Consider the following 6,261-nt stretch of genomic DNA (forward strand, 5'->3'; position numbering starts at 1 on the left):
GGGGATGTGCCCGCAACTAAGGTACATGCCCTTGACCGGAATCGAACCTGGGACCCTTGAGTCCGCAGGCCGACGCTCTATCCACTGAGCCAAACCGGTTAGGGCAAGGCAACAATCTTTTAAAAGCCAATCCCCATATTGTCCACTCAGACCTCTCATAAGCTAGATGCCTTTCAGCGATAGTTCAGTCACTCTGTCCCCGGTCATTAATGTGGAAAACTAAGTTGCGTGTAAGAAAGTGCTGAGTAAGTGGAGAAGATAGTTTTAGTAACAGAAATGGTCTTAATTCTGTTCCCACTTTAATCAACATAGCCTAATTATAATAAGGCTATGCTTGCATTCTCATCATTGACTGGGTTTGGTACCGTTAATTGGGGCACTGGGCAACACCCCTTTTGATAATCTTCTAGAAATTGCTTCCTCTGGGAGAAGGTGGGTTTTTTTGTTGTTGTTTTACTTTGTTTTCTGAAGATAATCAGTGAATGGAGGAAATAAAGCAGGAGTGAGGATATTTTTTAGCTATTTTAGAGCTACCACGTACTTAAAAACAATTTATTTATTTATTGATTGATGTTAGAGAGAGAGAAACATTGATTTGTTGTTCCACTTACTTAGGCAGTCATTGGTTGATTCTTATATATGCCCTGACCTGGGATCAAACCCACAACCTTTGAGTATCAGGACAATGCTCTAACCAACTGAGTTACTTGGCCAACGCCAGTTACCATGTATTTTAGAGCAAAGCAACAGCGATGTCTGTCTCATAAGCTGTGATGTGTGAGTGGCACAGTTAAATTGTGAAAAGTCCTAAATTGTGTGATGTACTAATTTGTGAACAATTACTCAATTATAAATTAGGTGGCAGGACAATATCTATCGAGCTATTAGCATGAAGTTTGTTTTTCCCTTACTTTATTTCTTGTTTTCGAGCAGGAAGTCAGCCTTGCCTCAGGAAGGTTTGGCTTGGGGGCCGAATGCATGTGTTGTTTGTGCTGCCAAGCTGGCTTATACTTTCTAGAAGCCTGGAGCCTGGGAGGGAATGGAGCTTAGTGGACTCCAGATATTACAGATGGAGTTGGCAGGACTTCTGAGGAGTGGCTTAGAGCCTTTGTCTAGGATTCCCAGCTTCAGAGCAGATTCCCAAGCCCTACCCACTACCACCAATATTATTGTCCCACCAGCACAGAAGACAAGGTCTTCAAGCCCAAGGTAACTTAAAGAGAAAAAAATGAATATGACAAGTCTCTCCCATTTGAGTTTTGGAAGTAAGATTCGTATCACACTACAATTAGAATAAATTCAAGGTGAATCTTAAAACAAGGCCCGTTGTATTCCAGAATAGTCTCTTGAGTGGGAGAGAAAGGGGCAACATCACCGCACTGTTCCAGGGAAATTGCTTATGCCCTTCTAGGAGCATGCTGCCTAGGAAAACCAACCGCGTCTGCAGAAACTATCGGAAATCACTACCTCAAAGGGTGAGGGAGAGAATATGTGATAAGAGTTTATGTTTCCTCGTGGGGACCACCTTATCATGAACTAAATAGTTCATCCTGTCCCACAACCCTCGTGCAGGCTGACCAGCCAGAGGCAACCTGTGAACACAGGCGAGTGAGGGAATAGAATCCAATGTAGGAGAGGGCCCCGAACCACCTGAGCAATGAGCCTTCTTCCAACATGAAGAAGCTTGAAAAGGCCTTACTCAGCTAACAGCGGGCCCAGCCCAGCGCCTGGGGAAGAGTCAGCAAGCTGCCTGTCCTGTGGTTTCTGTCCCGTCCAGGCTTGCCTTGACCTGGTGGAGGGCAAGACGTGGAAACCCCGCTTCTGGGAATGACAGCTGGCTTGGGAATGCTGGTGTCAGCACTCTGCCTGGGGCTGGGCTGTCAGCACGAGCATAAGGCGAGCCGGGAACAGGGAGTGATCTGCTATTTCTGTCCATGTGTTGTAGACCCAGGTAACCAGGAAAGATGGGAGGTGAGCAGGTTCTGAACCTATAGACAGGAGACAGATGTCAGACATGAATGAAATAGAGCTGAGTTCTGATTATGATTCCACAGGGCTGGAGACTTGACCGAACTTCACTGTCCCCAAGCGTTTCCTCGGAGGTAGCTCACAGCACAGTCCACCTGGAAGTCTGTCAGCAGTAGACGCAGAGTGGTGCTTAATAGCTGTGTCAGTGGAAGAGCAGTGCACTTACGGAGTGCCAACTGCGTGCAAAGCCTCATGCTGAGACAGTACCAGCCCTGTCTTCAGGGAACTTCCTGTCATGCCTACATGATTTATAACCCACGGATGCAGATGTGTCTTGTTTGACCCTCAGAGTTTTAAAACTTTATACCGAGATAAAAAAAAAATTTGGCTACCATCGGTATAAGAAAAAGGTGCCGGTGTATGTGTGTGTGAAAGTATGTCTGTGTCTGAAAGGCTCCAGAAGAGACTGCTAACAGGGGTGGCCTCTTCAGATCGGGAGTTGGGGCCAGAAATGGGTGGGAGACTTATTGCAATGTTTTATAATTTTTAAAATGTGTCCATTGTAAAAACTCTAAAAATAAACAAACAAAAAAGGATGTGGGAATTCACATAAAACTCCAGATTTCTGGCTTTTCTTGACAACTCAGAATTCTGGCAGTCCTGGGAACTTGTCGTCTGGAAACATCTTGGGAGGAGGGCTGGTGTGAATGGAAGTTAAGCTGAGAGCTGGCATCAGCTCTACCTTTTGGAAAGACTGTCTGGGCGGCAAAGTGGAGGAGCTGGCCTGAGGGCAAGGTCAGGGGCAGGGAGACTGCCGCAGGGATCCAGGCAAGGGCCGGTAGGGCACTCAGGGCGGCAGTGGCAGGGAGACAGGTATCAGACATGAAGGAAATAGAACTGAGAGGTGGGTAGCCGAGGTAAACGGAAAGGCCAGGGGAATGCCCAGGTTCTGCCAGGCAGACCCAGGGAAGTGCCCCGGGAGTTTTAGGCTAATGGAAGGGAAGGGGCGCGCGGAGACAGCAGACATGCTCTGAGTGCATCTCCTGCAGGCAAGGAGAGGCCCACCTGGGCACGGCCCTCTGGGGGCAGTTAGCTCCTCTCCCCCATCCCAGGCACCGCCAGTGTCTCGGTGATTTACCAGAGAACGTGGTCTCCTGGGAGAACTGGAATTGGATACAGAAACTTAAGGCTTGTGCACCAACTGAAACGTAGTTGAAATCCTATTCCTTTAGGGAATGGATTTTCTTGGACCTGTGTGTATCCTTTACAGCTTGATTAGTCACCACTAAAGCCCCTTTTGGGTTGCAAAGCTGCCAGCAGGGTGCTGTTCCTGAGAGGATTACCTTGAGCACCAGCCCAAACACCAACCCTGCGTGTCAACAAGCCAGGCTGCCCTGGCAACACCACCGTCCAAAGGGAGGGGCTGTGCCCTACCCCTGAGGTTTGAGGCAGGCAGTGCAGGAGCCAGCCTGGAGCTTCTGTCCTCTTTGCCCTTGAGATTAGCAGTTTGGGGTCTTCCACACAGGACAGAAACAGATCGTTCCTTGAAGGTGGAGAGTTGAGTGTTAACTGCCTCTGCTCCTGCAGCCATGACAATATTCGATCAGTTTTGCTACTTGAACTACAGTTGAAAATATTTTCCCTTTGAAGCTACCAGTTTAGTGATGCTGTGGCCTCAGACTTATACCATGATGTAAGCAAGATATCGCAGTTCTCGGGGCTTAAAGTGCAAGATCAAGGTGTTGGCAGGGTGGGTTTCTTCTGAAGCCTCTTTACTTAGTCCATAGATGGCCGTTCTCTCCCTGTATCTTCACAGGGTCTTTCCTCTGTGTTCTCTTCTTAAAATGAACCCAGTCCTGTTGGATTAGGACCCACCTCAGTGGCCTCATTTAACCTTAATTACCTCTTTAAAGACCCTGTCTCCATATACAGTCACATTCCTAAGGTGCCAGGGTTTGGACTTCAACATATGAATTTTGAGGGGAGACGGTTCAGCTGATAACACCAACTAAATCAGGATCTTAACAAGATCCCCAGGGGACTCTTGTGCACATTAAAGTTGGAAAAGTACTACCCAGTGCCTGCTTCCAGTGGATAAAACACCGGTGGATCTGTCTGGGAATGGGGCAGGGGAAAGGGGAATAAGGCTGAGTGATTGTTTAGATGAACTTTCTCTCCCTTCCATAAGCCTGGTAAGGTGGGAATACTCTAAACTTAAGGTAAATTTCCTCTTAAGGGGGAGTCAAGGAGTAGGGACCCTCTGCCCTTTGGGGAATATGAGCAGGTGAGGTGATCATGTGAGGCCTGATGAACCAAACTAATATGAGTCTGACCCACAGGAGTTAAGTGCAAAAACAGGTTGGAATGCTTGAAATGTGGCTCTTAGCAAATAGATCATTTTCATCAGGTCATTACCTGCAGGCTTCCTTTATCAAGATGCAAGATATGTCTTTTGAACACCTCAGAATGGGGGCCAGGAAGATACACATTGTGTTCCTCCCCAGTGTGCACAAGCTCATTTCACCTCTGTCATGGGCCTAATGTTATAGTGACAGTTGCCATGGAGATAACTCCTATGCATGGATGAAGCTAATCTCAACCCATGCTGTCAATCATATGCTTTAAAATAGAGATTTTCAAGCTGTGTTACATAAAACTTTAAGGTGCTTTGAGGGTTTCACAAATATTCAAATCTCAAAAATATTATATATTTATTTTTTGAAGTTACAAAAAAAACAATACGCCGAAAATGCTTATGCAAAGCCTCTCAAGACATGAGAGCATGATGGTACTTAGTTGTTTTGAGGAGTCACCTTTTATGGCAATAAAAATGGACCCAAGTCCTAAATATGTTTTGTGTAGTAAATTTTGCAAATTAGTTGTATAGACCCTGCCAAGTTGCAATGCCATTTGGAGACTAAACACAGTGGAGCAGAAAACAAGGCTTTCCATTTCATCCCATGGAAAATGAACAGCTTAATGCTTTTGAAAAAAACAAAAACAAAACAAACATATGCAAAGAAGTCTGGTGATGAAGAATACATTGCATGTGAAGGAGAACGCAGTGTTAAGGAACTGCTTAGGAAACCTTAAGCTATTATAAATAAGGCTTATTAACATTCGGGCTACAAGAACATTGAAAAAGCAGACTGCTGTGAAAAGGCAACAGGAATCTTTGCCTAATCATTCTGCTCAGAGACAAATTTGCAAATGAACAAATCGCACTAGAAATGCAAGTTCCCCAAGGGCAAGTATATTCACAGAGTAAGTACTTAATAGGTCTGAGGGACTCTTGAAGATTAAAGTTATGTACATCTTTACAACCACAAGGACCTGTGAACAAATGATGCTCATTTTAGTAAATAATGATGGCTACTGTTTACTGAGGATTTACTGTGTGCTCACAGTGTGCTGAACATTTTATATGAATTATCTCATGTTCATCTGACAATGACCCCATAAGAGAAGCATTATTATTATCTCCATTTTATAGACAAGAAGTTCACCTGTGCCTGTGCCAGGTTAAGCCATCATCATGTGATAACCATTCGCCTTTATCAAGAAGACAGCATCTTAAAATGCATTGTACACAGCATTTTACTGACAAGGTACAGTTTCCACATTGAAGACTTTTAAGACCTTTTTGGTTTATTGTAATAACAAGGGTAGTGAGATCCAGGATTTACTTTTTACTTTTCAGGCCAAAGCAAGATGCTTGTCTGATGATTTCAAGTGAGAAAAGAAATTACTTTCCATCTGGTTAAAGAAACCTATTATTAGCTAACCCCTCCTATTTAAATGAGTTAAATTTAAAATTGAATGCTCTAGCTTGTATTTTACCTGAGTGGGCTTAAGTTGCATCTCAGTCTTGAGATTCTGTTGTGTTCACAACTCAGTATAAAGTATTAGCAACAAAATAATGGAGTCACGGGGCTCTATATTAAAAAGTAATTCTGATTTGAAAAATTGCAAGATATCTGACACATTTAGACTTCAAGGTATCAGATTTTTAAAATGGCACCATTAAACATCTCATAAGGTTACAAATTATATCTGAAAAAGTCTATTTTTTTCTCAGTAATTAAGGTTAAAACTAGCAGAGGAATCCTTCATTGACCCCCTTGAAATGGAATCAATTTAAGAATGTGAGCAGTTGTTAGATATTATTAATATAACTGTGTATATTATTAATAGTGATATTAATAATACTAATATTAGTAATATAATTTTGAAATAGAAAAGTCTCATTACCCCCCTCCCAAGCTTCAGGATCAGTTCCATTGCAGAGTGTCA

The sequence above is a fragment of the Myotis brandtii genome, unplaced genomic scaffold (genome assembly GCF_000412655.1).
Source record: "Myotis brandtii unplaced genomic scaffold, ASM41265v1 scaffold550, whole genome shotgun sequence".
Classification (NCBI taxonomy): Eukaryota; Metazoa; Chordata; class Mammalia; order Chiroptera; family Vespertilionidae; genus Myotis; species Myotis brandtii.